At 38.7% G+C, this 19,150-nt stretch overlaps 1 protein-coding gene and 1 long non-coding RNA gene across 2 annotated transcripts in view; one reads left to right on the top strand and one right to left on the bottom strand.

Annotated features, from left to right (window-relative positions):
- gukh (GUK-holder) overlaps positions 1-19,150 on the bottom strand; it is a 43,197-nt gene that overhangs the window by 22,241 nt on the left and 1,806 nt on the right. The gene's annotated exons all lie outside the window — the stretch shown is intronic.
- LOC138135869 (uncharacterized) lies at positions 13,414-17,097 on the top strand. The gene is made up of 3 exons (XR_011161112.1): positions 13,414-15,957; positions 16,009-16,463; positions 16,523-17,097. It is a non-coding gene; the product is annotated as an uncharacterized lncRNA (long non-coding RNA).

The following is a 19,150-nucleotide window of genomic DNA, read 5'->3' as shown; positions in this document are numbered from 1 at the left end:
GGACTCGGACCAGTTATGGTAGGCCCAAAATTTGGTACGCTTCCAATTAGTATTCTTTGTTTGTCTTTAACACGGGAGTCGTGTGTGTGTAAATAAACCCAATTTATTGTTTTGGCAAGTTTGACGTTTATTGTGGTGGATTAAATTACGATGGGAGCCAACAAGGTGAGACAACACAAATTTCATTCTTCGGCTCGGTCGCATTATTTTGTTTTTGTCAGGAATGCAGACGTGTCTCTTGTGGCTTCGCCAGCGTCTTCAGGAAACATTTAACTAGTCATGATAAACTTTTCAAATTCCGCGTGCGGCAGGTAAGACGCGAGGAGCGTAACGTATGGACAATCCAACTTTGATTTCCTTCGAAGGTTACAACACCGGCAAACTTCAAAAGAATATTTAGCATTTAGATTAGTTGTAAGCGAGTCCTTCGAAATTTATTCCGTCAGGTACACACACCGATATCACGGCGGAATGTTCTAGTTGGCCCAATTTAAAGCGATTTATTCCACCATAAACAAATAATTAGGGTGGTGCGAACCGACGATAAATTATTTTAAATTAAAAACAGCAACAGAGTCTGTCGTTAAATAACGTTTTTAATACCAGCTGGTTTGGTACGCTTCCTTTCCAGTTTATTGCTCATTGCAACGGTCCACACACAATACTCTTGAACGTGATGAGACATTAAAAACAAATGCTGGGATTTGCATAACGAGTTTCCTAACCGCCCTTCGCAATCGTTCGAAAACGATCGTGCGGACCCTTTGATGGTCAGTGCGTTGAATCACAAGGGGAGGGCCATCCTGGTGATGCCACGTGGCGTTTCCACAAAAACAATATTATAATTCCAATTGTTTTTGCGCTTTTGTTGCATTTTCTCCCGTTTTAAAACGGGTTGATTTCTTCTTGTCTGGCCGCAGATTGTGGTTTCCTTGTGTAATCGAAGAATTGAAATAAACAAGATCGGGAGCTGGAACACCCATCACGGAAATGATATTTTCTGACTCGAACCCGCTCGAAAATAAGTGCCATTCGATATCGTACATTTTATTTGCCTATCATTAAGAAGAAACAACAGAGTTCAGATAACACTAATGACCACATATTAGAAGCCAACACAAAAAAAAACTTTTTTAGTAGATAGACAAGAGATTTGAGATTTGTTCCACTCTGGTGCAGACAAATCACTCAAACCTCTCCCGTCCAGTCCTGTCCCGTTTTTATCTTATTTTTAAACCTGAACATGTGCAAACGAGTTTGATGTTTGGATTAATAGACAGATAAATATGGTCGGTGATTATCGGAGCTGAAGAGTGAGCACGCGGAACTTGTCAAGCTGTCATTTTACTGTCGCCACCAAGCGAGTCTGCCTAAGAAGAGGCGTAACAAGGAACTGGGTTTATCTGAAATCTATGTTGCACATTTCGTGTAATATATCCCAGTCACGCCTATAATGAAGCACAATGTGCTCAGTTTCAAGAGCAAGGAGGCGCCGACCGCACAATCGTCTTCATCTGACGCCTTGTCACTTATTCTTAGCCGTGTTCCGACTCCAACAAGTGAAGGGATGATTTATTTATGGTTCAGCTGAATTCTCTGATGTGGAATTTCCGCGAGCGACATTTACTCGAGGGGCAAAAATTCAAGGGAATTTAATTAATACCTTAAAATTAATTAAGTTCTGGAGGTAGGTTTATAATAACAAGGCTTATTTGCAAGAGAAGTAAGATGATGATAATTGTTCATCCACCCGAAGGAGTTCGTGGAACTCGAAACATGATTGTGCGGCAGGAATACCTATGTTAGCCTTGGCCAGCAACAAAATTAATTAAAGGGTCATATTAAAAACTGGTTCTGGTCGTTAAAACTTTTTAATTTTGCAAATTGAATTTTGGTTTTTCCTCGTACTCATCACGCTAAAAAAACTTAGATGTTATTCTTTAAATTGAAACTGGGACAGCAAAGGTTTGTTTTTGTATTTGTGTTATCGTCATTTTCTGGAAGTGGGACAGTTTCACATATTTATTCAAGTCTTGTTACCGGAAGGTCATCCTTTGAAGAAGCTTCGTCACATCGGTTTACAAATGTGAACCTCGCTGTTTACATTGTAATGCTTAAAAGTCGAGTAACTCAGTAATTGACTGCCACTTCTGATAGTACTGCAGATAAGCAGGCACCATATCAAATGACCCCGTCCACCTACAAAGACCGTTCCAAGAGGTTTCATCCTCTCGCATTTCATTACACAAAGTCACCGTATATGACTCGACACACCCCGTCTCGAAGCCGTATTTTTAATTAAATATGTATCCCTTCCCTTGGTTGTGGTGAGAGATCATGTTCGGTGCCTAAGATGTAACCTATACTCGCGTCTCGCCTTCATTAATATTGGTGAAGTATCTCGTCGCAAGGTAGAGTTTTTCTTTGAGACTGTCGGTTATAAAATCCCATCAATGGTTCTAAATTTCAAAAGCCGATTCACCTTGGAAAGGTAAGAGTTTGTTTACACGGACAATACTCACTGATGAATGCCGACTACAAAGAGGTAAAACCTGTCCGCAGAAACGTGATAAATAATCGTCTATTAGTACAGGCCGTTTGCACAAACATTAGCTATGCAAATTGTTGTTGGTGGAGAACTTCCGCAAGCCTCGACCACTCGACTGCCAGCAACGTAATAACACTGAAGACAGATCTTATCACAGCTATTTTTATTATTTGATTATCCACGAAATTGGCTAACAAAAGAAGGAAAAAAACGTTTCTTTATCTCGAAAACAGACTGCTATTTGTTATCACTCGGATACGAAAAAGAGGTCACAGTTGATGTTATTCCAGTGGAAGTTTTTATAAACGCATCTTCGTGTTGCGGACCACGATTACACTATCGTAGATAATAAAAGGATTCTCGCAAGAGAGGCGATAAAGGATATGATGATGCTCGCCCAAAACCAGACCAGATGTCTCACCGCATCTGGAAATTTTGGCTGAATTAGCTCTGCTGAACATTTCTGATGATGTGTCAATTTTTCTTGAAAAAGTATCTGTGCGTGTATAGTCGGCTGCGCCATCATGAATTATGTCCACCTGGATGTGATGTAATAAAACTGTTTAAGGACATCTCCTTTTGATTTATGACGGTGTCAGATTCTACATTGCACAGAAGCCGTGTGTCATTGTGGTGTAATAGCAAGAGGTAAACAGGAGCGGTTTCGGTTTCGGATTGCTTTTGATCCTTCGTACGTGTCGTGGGTCAACGTAGGCGTCAGATAATGACGCCGACATGTCCCTATTGAAACCTCATAAAAAGCACGTGATCATTTTTGCTTACCAGGAAACAGTCATTCCACCGGAAGCTGCGGTGAAGCATGTGAAGAGTGCGGCTCGCATAATCATCCACGAAACAGGAGAGTCGCCAGAGAAAGTGCTTCTCGCGGTTTTTGGTCTCCCCTCGATGATTTTGTCACCAAATTGACTCATCCATCGCATCACTATTACAAACACATTGAGTGGATATGGAATGATTTATTTTAATGGCCGTTTTAAAAGAAACTCCAATATTAATAAAGCAATAAACAAACATTTATAACTGTGGAGCCGCATTTCCAGGTCTTAAAAACCCAACTAAACTCTTCTAATGACAGATATGTGGTTTCAGATGCGAGCATTGACGTCTATTCGGGTGCACTTCAACTTTGTTTGTTATGTGTTAATACCCGAAAGAGAACAGGAAGTACGCGAGGGAGTGTCACTGGCTCGCTTCCGCCGGTGAATGGGCGCCTTCCGTGATTTACAGTATCAAATGTCAATAATACGTGAACGTGACCAAGTAAAATTTAGGTCGCATCGTTCTTAAAAAAAATCGCGATCTGATTGGTCCCTCGAGCCGGATTTACGAAGCTTTTAAGATATTGTAGTCCCATCTTGACGAAAGGGTTGGAGCCTCGGAGCGTGATATATGCGATAGTGAGAGAATTCATTGTCACGATTGCCGCATGAATACGAATATTTTTGGGGTGAGTTTTTGCCGAGCTTTATTTAGAATTAAAAGGAGCAGCTGCTCGGCCGGAAAAAGCGTACGAACAGATTGACTTGGCGATAATTTTTCCTAATCCAAAGCCGCACCGCCGTTGCTTTTGTCGCGATTAAAGCTACAACAAAGAGAAAGTGTTAAGTGAGCTTGATGGCGGAAGTTTTACAGCCGGTGATGGATGTACAATGGCTGATGACTTCACCTCCACGGACATAATTTACAATTTTTCTGCCCACACGCGTATAAATTATGCCGGGTCAAGAAGTCGTGGGTGCCAATACAATGAAATATCTCCTCTCGCACAAGTTTACCTTCGGCTTGAACCGCATTTATCAGATATGGACGATATGTTTTATTAGCCGATATCGATCGTTTACATCATCGCTTATTTTTGACGCCGGAAAATCTCCAACGGTTCATAAAGACGTTCATATCTTCAGACACGTAGTGAGCGATTCCTTCGCTGTGATCTGCATCCTCATTCAGATTTCTGGAGATTCGGGTTCTATTGATGGAATATTTTACCTCCGAGCCGGTCCTTCAATTACGACGAATGTGAAAAACAGACAGGAATTTCTGACAACGACACCCTCCGAAAGAGAGAAATGTATTTTGTCAACGAATCAGGTGAACTTGATACCGATTTACTTATCTCACGACTTAACCCACAAAAACTTCCCCTTGCAACTTAGGTTTTCTCACCAATCACACTTCTTTTTGTTTATTTCTGTTTCTCTGCTCTCCATCTCCGCCCACGTTCAGATTCAATTTTTTTCGCAGATATCGTTGCCTTAATTTCCACAATATTGTACCATAAATTAAATGGAACTTATTATCCACAATTTATGGAGCCCCTAAGGCGCACCGTGCTCAAGCGGAAGCCGGAGTTTCTTATGAAGGCATTATCAACTATCAGCGAGTTATCTCTGTTCCCGATACCCCGCAGTGATCCGGAACTTTGTTGGGCCAGACCCTTTTTATAGTCCGGTGGACAGTTGCGACGATTTGAGAGCTGAACTTGCCGAAATTGTTGCTTTCCAGTCTGGATAGCGAGTAAAGTTTGAAAGAAAGCGTGAAATTCGAGTAAACGTGATTTGGCTGGAGATCAACGCGATTCTTTGCTTGGAGGGATGACGCAATTTTAAATGTAGTCAGCAGCTACATACTTGACGACTGAATTCTTCTCTTATTGAATTTAAAGATGAACAATTTTTGAAAGGTTGTCAGAGCTGGCCGTTGTTGATTGCTAAATCAATAGTCCGCTTCGGTTTCAAGAAGGGATGGAAATTGTTCATCGACATCGTTATGACAAACTGTTTCTGCTCCGTTTATTACGTTTCTGGAATTAAAGGAATATGGCTCGTTTTTATGCAAATTTCGGTCTGAAAGCGATCACATCCAACACTTCGCTACAGCAACCTGTCGATATTTGGAAAGTTCCTGATGAAGTTTTCGTGTCTTGCTGCGTGCACTCGACTTAACAAGGTGGATTTTGTCGCGGTCTTAAATTTCCGGTCAAAACTTATCAAATCACTTCGTGCCTCGAGGATTTATTGCACCAGGTCTTACAGCCATTCACTGGGGAGAAAAACATCTGTCGGATCGGGCTAATTGGACAAAAATTATTAATGACGTCGATTAATAGACAAGTGATGGGCCGTTTTGGGTCGATCAAAAGCGATTATTAATTGAACATCTGACTGCGAAAGCAGATGTCGAGGCAGGGCTGAAGCGATAAAATCTTAGCGGTTTAATTACGGCAGCAATCGTAAGTTTTTGTGTGAAAGGAGATCCTGTAAAGTGAGGGAGAAGAATTTGTATGATTTGGGTGCTTAAAGCCATGTGTTTCCACGATAATGTGTATTTATCCGGCCGGAGAGAACGGATATCAATGTTCCTTGCCAGACCTGCATCCCCTATAAAAGGGAGATATGAGGTGGATCCCGTTTCATAAGAAACTCAAGTTCACACGCAAACAATGTTTACCTCTGCCTTTCCTGCGGACACAACCTGAGATCAAATAACCACAGCCAACAATCGAAAGTTAAACTTCCCAAGCAAATAAAACGTCAACCCTTGACTTCCACGTCCATCGCTCGTGAAAATTGCGCGACTCGCTCATAAAATTAAACAAACGGCAATCTTACCACTATTTGCCGTCGTCTCGCAAACAATGCACAATGGTAAATCGAGGAAGGAAGCGAAATTAAATTTCAGAATCCGGACAAACAATGACGTTTTTGATGGCGCTGTTATGTCACGAGTTGAGAACGCGGGGAAAAAACAAGAGATTAACGCACATGTTCCAATTTTGTATAACAATGTGAATAATTAAGTGAGTGGTGAAAAAAGGCCCTTAATAGGGTCTTTCTGCGGCCGAGACCCGCCATGTGGTGTACAAATCCCTGCACTTGGAGCTTTTATGCTCTCAATCTGCATCCATTGTGTCAGTGAACTGAATCCCGGGCATATGTCAGGAGGATAGATTGATATTGCATTTACCAGCCCCGAAAATGAAATTACCCCCATTTAACACGTTTCTCTTCCCTTAAACGGAACACAATGAGAGCATACCGGAGAAAACTCGAAAATAACGAATGGCGAAGCGCGTGCATGAAAGTTTTTTAAAGACCGACCCAGTTTCGATCTGTTCACAAGATTTATCTCCATAAATGCACACATGTTGGAGAGGAAGTAAATGACGTTTGAAGGGTGCAAGTGTTGGTGAAGTCTGAGACTCTTGCTACGTCGCGATTACAGTAATTTTGGCTTGGAAAGGTAATTATAAGTTATTTTAGTTTCAAGGTGAACTTCGAACTATTAAATAAAGTTGATACTCCTACGTTTGATAATGTTGTAAATGTATCAACATCGATCGGAATAAAACTGGAACTGGATATTTACTAATCCATAAAACTTAAATTATAACAGTTGTGGTGCTTCGCATGGATCTGTTTCAAGGGGGTACACTTGACAATGAACTTTGAAAGGCCGGGCAGATGTGCGTTACGTATCATCAAAACTGTCCCTCTTAATTCAATTGTTACAACGTTAACAAGCGAAGAAAAAATACGAGGGTAAATAAATATAAAACGCTTAAAATCAATCGCCCATATGGGGTACCATTACGTTTTGTAGATTAGACGTCACGGTGGTTGCACACCTACGCTGTTTTGTCGTTTTGATGGTAAAGAACTTTACACATTTACAATATCCACTTTTGTCTCTCTATCAATATTAGTTCATTAAACAAACATGAAACTTAAACAGATTAAAGAGATAAAGAACCTAAATTTCAATATTTGCCCAAGAAAGTGCATACACGAGATACGAGAACGTCAATTTTTTGTCACAATGTTTAAGGTAAATGACGAAATTGTGGTTTTCTTTAGATATAAATTTTATCGCCGCATCTTAAATAACTGAACCGTGAATGCATTTTCTCTAGGCTTATCTAACGTTCATTCCAACTACTTATTTAATGATCACCTATTGCAAGTGGATAAGTGTGCGGATAATAGGCCATTAAATGGCTTCATCTAGACATAAATATTGCAGGCGTGAAGTTCCTGCAACATTCGATTCGATAGAATCTTTACCATTCTTTAAAACTTTTGAAGGGTGGTGGTTGCGACTTGATCAAGTTTTAATAAATATTTTAACTTGCAGTTAATGTAAGTCTCTTGAATAACGAAAATGTGAAAACAGTGAATAAAACAGATCAGTTTACGAGCCTGCATATTTATGAATTTTAGGTTCCTATTATGTATATGAACGTGATTTAATTTGATGTTCAATAAGGGGGTTCGAAATATAAAAAGTAATTTATGTCCCCAATAAAAAATTTCAATATCGAAGAGTGTAAACCATCCAACAATGAGCCGTTGAAATTTATGTATTTTTAATGTCTCGAAGGTTACTTTATAGTGTTTTTATTATGGTGATAGCTTTTTGTTGGACACACAAGTATAATTGAACGTACAATAAATTCATAATAAAACCGAGTGCGGTGCTTGTTACAGAAGAGAATGTACTTTACATTTAAAACTATCGTATGCCTGGGCTCAACATACAAAACTTTAACTGAGATCCTTATCATTTTCCTCTTCATAAATTACTTGTCAACTCCATTGCCCAAAAATGTGTAATGAAATTTGACTCTCGAGCGTTCACTTAAACAAAGTCGAAGTTCGTCAAAAATGAACCAGGAGTATGCAATTCATTTCAACAATTTAAGAATTGTCGTTCCAGCGACAGTATACCCACCCACTGGTTACGAAACTTTGTAACTTCTAACTGCTTGTTTCGACAAGTGGGCATATTGTTCGTGTTGTGTTATTACAAGGGTTAGACAAGGGATTGTTCTTCAGAATTGCTTTCAGAGCCTACATGGCGTTAATCTCTCTCTGTGTGTGCTGTTGGCTAAGTGGCATTTGTGGTAAAACACAATTGTATGAGGTTTCCTGGAATGTTTGTCATCTTGAAAGTAAAAGTGGCAGGTTTCAAACACGTTTCACAAAATTAACTTGGTGGACATGTGCAGAATTAAACGAACACAGTTCTTTCCATCGCGCGAGTATTAAATTCTGAAAAAAGTCCTGTCTACAGCGAAATCAAAAAATTATTCGTATCCTGTCCGGTGTCTGGATCCGACACCCGGAAAATACAATGTATGGTTTTAAAACCAGCGAGATGATTAATTGTAGCCACTTCGACCGTATTTTACGTAGGTATCGATACATCATGATAAAAATGCTCCCAGTCGTAAAAAATTAACTTCAGATACAGATTTACGAGATCTGGAGCTCGCAATTGTACCAATTTGCATATTCAATTAGTGCGTGAAACTCATTTGGTACAATCCCGCAGAACTGCAGTCCTGTTACCGTTTTCAGCAGTTGTTAGATGTTTGATTTGAACAGTGGCAACATATGGGACAGGTTCGTTCAGTGAGATTTGATTTATAGGCACGGGCTTGCAATAACAAAACTTAGTACATAATTGAAATTTAAAAAAGTTATAAAGATGCGACGTAAAAAGCTTGATATCAATCTTGCTTAAGTTCAAACAAAGCTTACGAAATTAGTTCATATGTTTTATTGTAATTCCTTTATTTTCTACCAGTTACATATTTAGTTTTTATAAAATTCTAACGAACGTTAAAAAATTTTGTAGTCAAATACCTACATAGGTTGTGATATTCTCCTCTTTTTTGTTGGTACGCTTTGACATTTCTATACCTAACCTCACTTTGATCATCATTTTAACGTAAATGAAATAGTTAATTTAAAGCAAAAACCATCGTGTCCCATGAAGAAAACCAGGAAAAAGTCATGTGATTATACCTGTTCGCTGCATAAATGACGTTCGGTTTGACAGCTGATAAGCTACACCACAGGCTAACGGAAACAAAAGCAATCACCAGGCCCCTTGACTACAAATTTTTAATATTTAAGAGTGACTGTCAAAAAAAAAAACATTGAAAACGTGTGGCGCAAATTAACTATGACATTATTCAAAAAGTAAAATATAAATTATATGAGAAATGACGGTTCGCTTCTGCGAATTGACATAATACGGGTATTTAATAACGTCTAAACAATGCTGAATATTTATTTAGTAAAGGAACGAGTTTGTGCTTTGTTGAAAAACAGATCGCTGGCGAATTTAATTAAGAAAAAGGTTCAGTATTCAGTGGAAAACAGTTTTTCAAAAGAAACTTGTTTGATGGTCTTTACTGTATGTAAAACAAATAAAAGGGTTCCAAATCTTGTGATATTTGTCAGGACCAAAAGATTCTTCAAACAAAAATTACTGCTTTTCATAGATTAATTAATTTGTTCTAAGAATCAAAGGCTCTGTAATTTGCCGGGCGCACTCGAATTCCCGTCTGACTAATTTCTTGTCATAAAGTAATGCAAGAATTCCCGTCAGGTAATTATCAACTGATATAATCCATAACTCGAGTTCCCGTCAAGGGTAAAAGAGCGCTTCAATCCCTTACTTACCTACCCCTCTAGCCGTTGCCAGGTACCATTGTTGTTTACGTGGACCAAAAAAAAATTTTAAAAAGTTACAAATACCCTGTGATCAACAATTATATACTTAGATAAGGGGCGGCTGTGACTTTGACACTGTCAGATTTTTCGTATCTGTGCTAAGTCAGCTAATAAACGTCAAACAACTGTCACTATTAACCAAATTTTAACGCAAAAATGGTTTTTACTTCAGAACATAGAAGATTCATCATTGAATCTTACTTTCGTAATTCGTAACAGTGCTTTCAATAACCAAGCATTTTTTCTGACGGGAATTCGAGTCTAGAATTTGTGGTGCATTTTTGCCTTGACGGGAATTCGTGTGCAGGATTAAAGGGCCTATGTCCAAGCCCAGGTATAAAATATTATGCTGACGGGAACTCGTGTGCACCGAATTTGCCGAGGGGGAGGTAAAGGGTCATTGTGTTAAATTAAAACAGGTATTAACTTGTTTTAATCAGTTACCTTTGATATATTCTTTGTTAAAATTTTGACAGAAACGCGAGCGTAATCACGCAAATTGATAAAGTATATGAAAAGTTGTTGGCAATAATCAAAAATCCTTGCTCCGTGGAGGGTAATTCCAAACAAATCCCTTTGAACCAGTAACCCAGCCTCTCCGGTCTACATTCAATACCAAACAGCCGAATAATGTTTACGAGTGTGTGGGGAATACGTATTTCTACAGTGGAAATAGTGAACAGATTCCCACAGAGTCAAGGGCCCGGTTAGACGTCACGGGCGGGCCGAGGCTTCATCGTGGAGCCAGTCTTTGTACCCTGGGGCGGACGGCCCACCGGGTAGTGGAATACCCTCGCACTAATAGATCGCAGTCGCTGCGGCGATATTACAGTCTCTATTATAAATATCCGCACCGTTATTAAGGTCTTAAAAGGGATTTGTAGTTCGGCCTGCCCTCGATGCCATTGTCCCGATAATGTTCCCAGGTTTAAATTCGTTATCACTTGTCTATTTTTAGGGGCGCCAAGCCCGTAAGGAGCTTTCCTCTAAATTACTTAAAAAGCTTCGCCTCCTGGTGCTCCGAAACAACGGTTTTCGACTGGATTTTATACGAGTCCGATGGAAGCCTCGCCTGCTGTATAAATATTCATGGCGCAACGTGTGATAGATCATCTTATTTGCTTTACGTTATTTTTCTGGCTTCCGGGAATGATGAGACGGAAAAAGTGAATAGTTGCGGAAATTGCAAGCGGTGGCGGACACCGACACCACAACTTTGAACCTCAGCATGCACAATTTAACATAAAGAGATGAAAAGTATCTACATTGTTTGTTTGAATGGTGCGCACGGTCGTCGCCATATCCGGTTAAACCGAAATTTCAGGAGCAGGACATCGACAAAATACGGGTTCAACGATGAACCTGAACAGTGGCGGCACCTCAATTCTGTTGTCGGATGAAATAATGAGTGGTGTTGACAGCAGCGTGAAGAACGAAACAAACCTGTTATCTAAGGACAAACATAAACGCGAGAAATTACAGACTTTGGGATTTTTTTCGTTTAGGCTCTTAGAACCAGTAGTTTAACGTCTTTCATTATCGTCGGGGCTCTCGAGAGAAGAATTTTTTGAGACGCCTACGAGAAACTTGATTTTTTGATGCGCCACCGCTGCAACTTGCTCGTTTACCACGTTGCGCTCTAGACCTACATGCGCAGTGGCATGTTATGTAAATTTTACCCGCTACAAGATAATAGTTATCATTTTAAAAGCCATTTTCCAATTTAATGGTGTTGCTTATTTCCATTCCTAGAACAGATCGGCCATGTTTGTAATAATTTCTCTCTCACGTCAACCGATTTGGATACGTTGACCTGTGATGAAACCAAGGTAAATGACAACAGTGAAAGTTTTATTATTTGAAACCGTAATTAATGTACAGGAAATCCTACTAACTAGTCGATGCAAATTTTTATTAAAAAACTCATCATCCTCATCTCGCAAAAACTCGTTGGTACTTTTGCGCAACGTCCGGAATTACGGAAACGTGCCGGAATTAGTGTGCGTTCCGCGGTTCGATCCGGCTTCCAAAACGAGAGGGTAATAAACACTTAATTAAGCAAAGACCGTCTAGGGGAAGCGGTCGAATGTATGTGAGGAATTAACGGTCCAAATTCGAATAATTTAGGCCTTTGGTGAGGTATTTTCATGCAAAACACGCTGCCGCTCAACAAGCCAGTTTTTCGACCAATTAGTCCTCCCCGGCATAAAGATAATTTTTACAAAGCAAAGGAGATGTGCTCGGATAACCTTAAATTTAATTTAAGCATCCAAAGTAAAATTCATAGCCGTGTTTACCATTAACCAGAAGCGGTGGCTTTTAAAATGCCAACGGCTATAAAAATTAAGATAAGTTTTTATGTCTTAAAGGAGCTTCTGCCGAACTCGCTTTGATTAAAAGACTTGTAACGTTTTAATCTTTGATGAACGGCGATTTAATTGCACACGAATCGGCTTCAAAGAAATCGACAAACAAGTAATTAATATCAAATTTGTCCATTTTTCAAATCTAACCAAACCCTCTCACGGAAACAATGAGGGAAGTTATACACTACAGAACACCTAGTGCACTCACTGTTGAGTAAAATTACTCCAGGATCTCATAACTTTTACAAATAATATGACATACTTTTCTAGACACTTTGACAAGTTTAAGATCACTTCTTGTAGCGCGTATTCTGGTAATGAAACATTTAGTTAATAGAGCAACTAGTTAATCTGGGCAAATAAAACCATTTGAATTTCTTCCTTCAAAACATGACATGACATTTTTTGGTACAATTGAACTTCTTAAACTTTCTACACCCGAGCTCGTCGACTAAATGGTTACAGCTCAAGAAATCCCAGAAGTGGAAGCAGTGGTTCGTAAAGAAACGCGTCGAATCTTCAAATAAATCCGACCGCTATTTTTTAGTATTATAGCATAAAATGCATTCACCAGGCCAAGGAAATGTTGCATTTAATTTGGTAGTAAAGCTGTCTGTTAAATTAGGTTATGTTTGAGGTTATAAATAGCGCCAATGTCTAGTGCATTGTTGTCAGTTTTACTAGTTTACAATAGAAGAATACTCAGACACCGCGGGAAATTCAGCAACATGTTATGATCATTTTGATAGGTCCCCATGTCCAGGTACTTTTGTGATGGAAATCAAACAGTGTGTCCAACGTTAAAAAAATAAGTAATGGCCTCCCATTATGGCAAAACAACGTGAACGGCGTTTAGCTTATTATTACAATATTTTTACGAAAGGTAACTTGAGGCTTGCAACATAAAAAGTAATAAACAATAATGAAATAAATGAACAATAATCGTTGGTGCTTGTTCTGGGACGTAGCATGGAATGTGGCCTATTAAATTTAATCATAATGGGTGTTTTTATAAATTAATTATGGTGTCAAGGATTAGTCGTGATCGTCTCGTGGGTATCGCTCCTCATCCAGACGTCCAAACGTCCGTCATCAATTTTCGACTTCGCATTTTTCCAAGAGTGTTGATTCATCTCGCAGCCCTTCATCACAAAACTTTCCCTTAGGGTTTCTTTTTTTGACGTAAGCCACCGGCATAGATTAAACGTAGAAAATAAATTTCCCGATTCGACCCCATTCGAAAAGAACCGACCGTTACTGTCTCTCCCAACACCTGCAATAGTGTTTGCCCAAGCAGAGGACGTCAATCCCATTAGGGTGAATCCGTAATGCAATGACCACCACTTTGCTGAGCAACTACACCTGAGACCCCTAAGTACTTTAATCGATACAAAAGCATACACGCAAGTAGATTTTTCATTGGCAACGTCGGGACGAGTTTTCTTGACGAGTTGGGATTTTTTCTTGAAATATGCGGTCATAATTGAGCGGACATGTTGCGCAACAAAAACTTCACCGTGTATCTAATATGAGTTAATTTGACCATATGGCTGAGCATTGCACGCATAGGTAGTCTCATATTTGGTTTTCGAGTCTTGTCCAAATATGGTTGGCTTAAACGAGCGGTATTTCTTACGGTTTAGCGTTGCATCGACGCCTGGGCCATTATTGTCCTGTACACATGAGAGAAAATCGCTTATGTTTCCTAACAACCTGTTCCAATCCGAGTCTATCGCTCTATTTACATAAATTACCCTAAAGACATCTAAATCCCATAAAATTCCCAAATGGAATTTTCAATGGCGCCGGAATTTCATTCTTTCATTGTCAATCGGTGGCTGCAGGTTCGCTTCACAGGTACAAATTGTAACACTGTTGTGGCAGTTACCTTTCAATGACGTTTCGGAGCGGTAACTTTACAAGGTGAACTGTGCATTTCCGTTCCATTTATGCGAATGACAAAAAGTCGCGTGAAATCGTGATGGCAACACAATTCCGGAGCGATCGGACCGACGATTTCGACGGAATTTGATCCGGTAGAACAATTCTCTTTGCTCGATGTGAGATGATGAGCGACGCAGCTGAACCGTGAGATCTTCACTTAAAAATTTACAAGACGAGATGCACCAAACGTGCAATCCATACGTTATGTCGAGCAATTATGGTAAATCCCTCAGATGCGATTATCCGACTGCTACAAATTTAATTCCCCGAACACGTTTCTGATGTACGACCCGTAATTAATATCGTTTAATTAGAGTCGCTTCAGTTTTAAAAATTACCTCCGCTCACTTTACAAAACGCAGCGGAGTCAAAAAGACCGATCGGAAACCAGTTGTCGACTTAAATATCACTTTCATTTTTAGTAATCTGCATAATTAATAAATATTATACTCCAATCTACACAATTTGTGGCAAAATGTTTTACTTTCTTTCTAATTTTTGTACGTTTTTTTGAGGTGCATTATTATTAATTGACGGACTGTGGAAGTATGGCAACGTTGAAATCTCCTGAACAAATGAAATAAATCTAAATATTTCCGAAATTTTCCACATTAGAGTCATGTTGTAAGACCTCATTTTGTTTTTATTGTTGTCATTTAAACCTAGCCACTGAAAATGAAAAATACGGTGCATTTGCAGTAAGATAACGTCGTCACAACTAATCTCAAACAATGCCCATGAGCCCATGACGTTTCTGTGCATAGCTGCCAACTTATGAAAAGTGGTACAGTGTTGTCACGTTTAACCCTTTCCAGATAGAGTCGAATGGTAACATTAATAATAAAGGGTGTTTTTTTTTTTAAATTTGGCATCGAAGTAGGCGTTGATTGTGAAAGAACCACTCGTCTTAAAGACACTGATTTCTCAAAGTGCCGATTAAAAACACACACAACGCAAAAAGTGAGGTTAGATTTAAACAGCTGATCAACCAGTCGTCTTAAAAAAGACTGATTTTTCAATTGGCATATTAAAAACACGCAAAAAGTGACAATCGACTCTTCAAGGCCAACTTCGACGCCAAATTTAAAAAAACACCCGTTATACCCCCGTTTTTTCTCGTTGTTTAAGTGACATGTATTAATTTGTGTTAATCGAAAATTGTCAGGATTTTTCGGTGTCAATTATTTTCCATTTTGGCAAAGTCCGGAACAACTATTGTTCTACACAAAAATTCCGGTGCCCTAGGGGCGGTTTTAATTACAAAAATTAGCAAGTCGTTGTGCTGACTCCCACGAGAGCAGTAATTTTCATTGTGCCAAACGACCCAAATATTAACAAGGGCGGAGTTTATGAACTGGAACATCGTGAACACTGTCCAATCTGAGTCGTCGTCATGTTCTCGCACGTCGTTTATTTTTCTCAGCTCTTCAACAATCTTCTGAAAGATTCTCTCGGCGGAAACTTTCAGTTGTAAAACTTGCAAACTGATAAAACACTCTCAAATGGGAAAAGTGAAAGTTGGCATATAAAAACGATAAAAGCAATAAGTAGAAAGGTAAGTTTTTGGAGTTATTACAACTAGAAGAAACTTATTCTATTTGGCTAGAGGGCTAGAGCAAATAAAATTAAATGACATAAAATATGGAACTTCTTGGAGATAAAAAGAAAGCAGAATCGATATCTCGTCCTGCAATAAATGACGCGTAAACAAACACATAAGAGTGATAACGATGGAATGGGCTGATAAGGTGTGCCATTACTCATTCTAATAACCATATGTGGGAGATCCACAACAGCGACGTTTTGGAGACTGCTCCACTCGGATTCTGTTCACACAGTCGGAAGAAACTTTACGGCCCTACCGCTTAATCACTGTTGGAATTCGTGTGTTTGCCCAAAAATTATCACCCCTGGGACTTATCAATGAACAGCGCCATCAGGTCTTCCCTGTTTGTTTGTTTCATTACATCCAGGTGGATTTTAACACGTCTCCTCAGCGCTCAGAAGAACTCCTCTTCCGCCACCGTTTAAAATAACTCGATATTTTTACACCCCATATAGGTGAGTACTCCGGATCAGCTGTCGTTGTCACGTGACATCACGTTTCCTCTCACCCCAAGAACGCCAACCAAAACAACTGGCTCATGACGGTTGGGTCGAGCAGACACCGAGGCCCTTCTGCTTTCCGGTTTCAACATGCAAAGAATTACCTCGCAACGGTCGTCTAGCGAGCGGCGTTTCAGGTGCGCTATTGACAAACAACCGTAAAAATTTCGATCCAGTCGTTTGATAATTGATTAGCGATTAAGCGCGCCGGATGAAGGAATGCCGATGCATTTCCTCTTCAGATCGTATCCGAAGCAAAAAGGAGACAGCCAACTGTTTACGTTTAATAACGTGCGCTTTCATCGTGACAAATTGATAAATTAATAAGGACATCGGAGTGACTGCGTCCAAGATCTGGATTAATTGGGGGAAAACACATGTCTCATTGACGGTGTGCATGACCTCTTTGGTTTTCATAATTATGCTCATTACGGGGGCCGGATGTTCAACTTTAAGTGATTTACTTGTCCCCGATGAATGGGTTCTAATTTTCGGAGCTCCTTGTCAGCGGCCATTGTAGAATACTTCTGTTGTTTGTGTTTTATTTTTTTATCTTTGTATAAACGAAAACCGAAGACAAAATAAACCTATAAAGTATACCTTCTCATATTTTTACATTATCTCTGTCACAATCCCGATTTGCTTTTTATCTGACGAGATTGAAGCGATAACTCACACCGAAACTAGTACCGACATTACGAAATTAAAAACGCCCTTGTTTTCCTATTTGAAATGATACTTTCGCAGTTGAAATTTAAACTGTCAACAACAAAATTTGATTCTGGAGTAAAGTTTGTCTTTAAGCTATTATCTAAAAGTAATATTTCCACCTCCATTGGAAATAATGAAGGTCTTTCATACCTACATAAACCAATAAATTTAGGAACAACGACCAATAACCTTCGATTTCCATTATACAGACGATTATCGATTTAATTTTAAAGAAAGCGTCCATTGTTGACTTTTATTACGGAGTCGTCTGATGGTTTTTTATTCTGTGATTACAGTCGTAGTCTGACAGAAAATGACAGTAAAATATATAAGAAATCAATGCCGCTTCAGCAAATTTCTTTTCACAAGGGTCGCAAAGCAGCCTACTATTCGTATTCTGGTTTATCTACTGCAGCATTCAATCTGTATGAAAATTTGCAAAAATATGTATGTTGTTTTATGCGATGAACAGGAATTATTTATTTTATTATTTATTTACTATTAGGGACTTTTGTGTGATATGAGTTATGGTGGCATTTCTGTGAAATTTATGTCAAATGTCAACTGTTAATAGGAGTTCGCTAGAGACGCCGCGCCGGCCAGTGTGCTATTACAGCAATACCAACGTAATATGTATAAAAAAAAAAAACAAAAACAGTTTCACAAAAAGTTCCTTTCTGACACTACTTTTAGTTTCACAAAGACTCACTTATGATACCAAAGTAGAAAAAATTTGTTATTCAACAGTATTTAATTTTGTCCAATTCTCTCCCAGCTGTTTTCCTTGACTAATTTCAAATCATGGCATAAAGTAAGGTGTCTTTACAAATCCTTGTGAAAACACAACTTGGACACTAAATTAAAGTGCCGTTGGATTGGCACTAGTAATAAAGGCAATGGCTATTTAAATTTTTAATTTGTGACAGTAATTTAATAAAACAAATGAAAATGTCAAATTTTGACCGGTTCTTTACGTTATTTGCAACGAATTATCTGATTCTAAATAAATTTCTCCTTTCTTTTTCAGTTTTGCACTAATTTTCGTAAATAAAAATCGCACACAATCCTCTTCCATGTTTTATTATTATTATTAATAACATCTTGGGTTGATACTGTAAAAGACTTCTCTGAGCTAACAAATTATTATATCGTGTTCGTTTCCTGGGATATATAACCGGGAAAGTGGTATATAACTAAATATGTACATACATATAAAACTTTCTCGGTTATATACCTAACTTGACACCTGTCAAAGATAACCTCAAAATTTACAATAAATTAATGTTTTTTAAGACTTTGCCTAAACGAACACGAAAAATGTTATTCAAAATTCGTGGGCTATCAGTTTTCAGGTATTCGGCCTGTTTTGCAGCACTTGGCTGACAGCGCTACTCATATGAAAATAACTATGTAATTAAAGAGCTCATAACCTCCATTTTACATATTGATACTGAAGGGATTTCAGGGCCGTGGGTCATTAAAACACATCAAATGCGCAGTTATGGATTTATTCGCCTTGTTCTTACAACAATCTTTTGTGAACTAACTGTAAAAACTCGCTCTCATTTTAGTAGCGATTTTATTTTTGCACACTCCAACAGATACAATTGACATTTTTGTTACTAGATTATGAGTATCTACATTATCAGCGCAAATCCAATTATGCATTAAATAAACGGTACAGTCACTAAATTTTAGTTCACCTCGAATTTAACAATTCAGGTCCATTATGGACGTAGTTGTAGACTTTTTCCAATGTTTTGATACTTTGATCGTTTGATTGTTCTAAACTAGGAGTAAAAATTAGGATCATTTGTTGTAAGCACGATTTGAGTCTTTTTACTTAAGGTTTAAAAAGACCTGCACTAAGATTTTGACTCTGGCAAGACGAATAAAAGAATAAAGATAAGAGTGACTGGACAAATTTTCTG

This window comes from Tenebrio molitor, chromosome 7, assembly GCF_963966145.1.
Source record: "Tenebrio molitor chromosome 7, icTenMoli1.1, whole genome shotgun sequence".
Classification (NCBI taxonomy): domain Eukaryota; kingdom Metazoa; phylum Arthropoda; class Insecta; order Coleoptera; family Tenebrionidae; genus Tenebrio; species Tenebrio molitor.
This window is presented reverse-complemented; position numbering and strand designations above follow the sequence as displayed.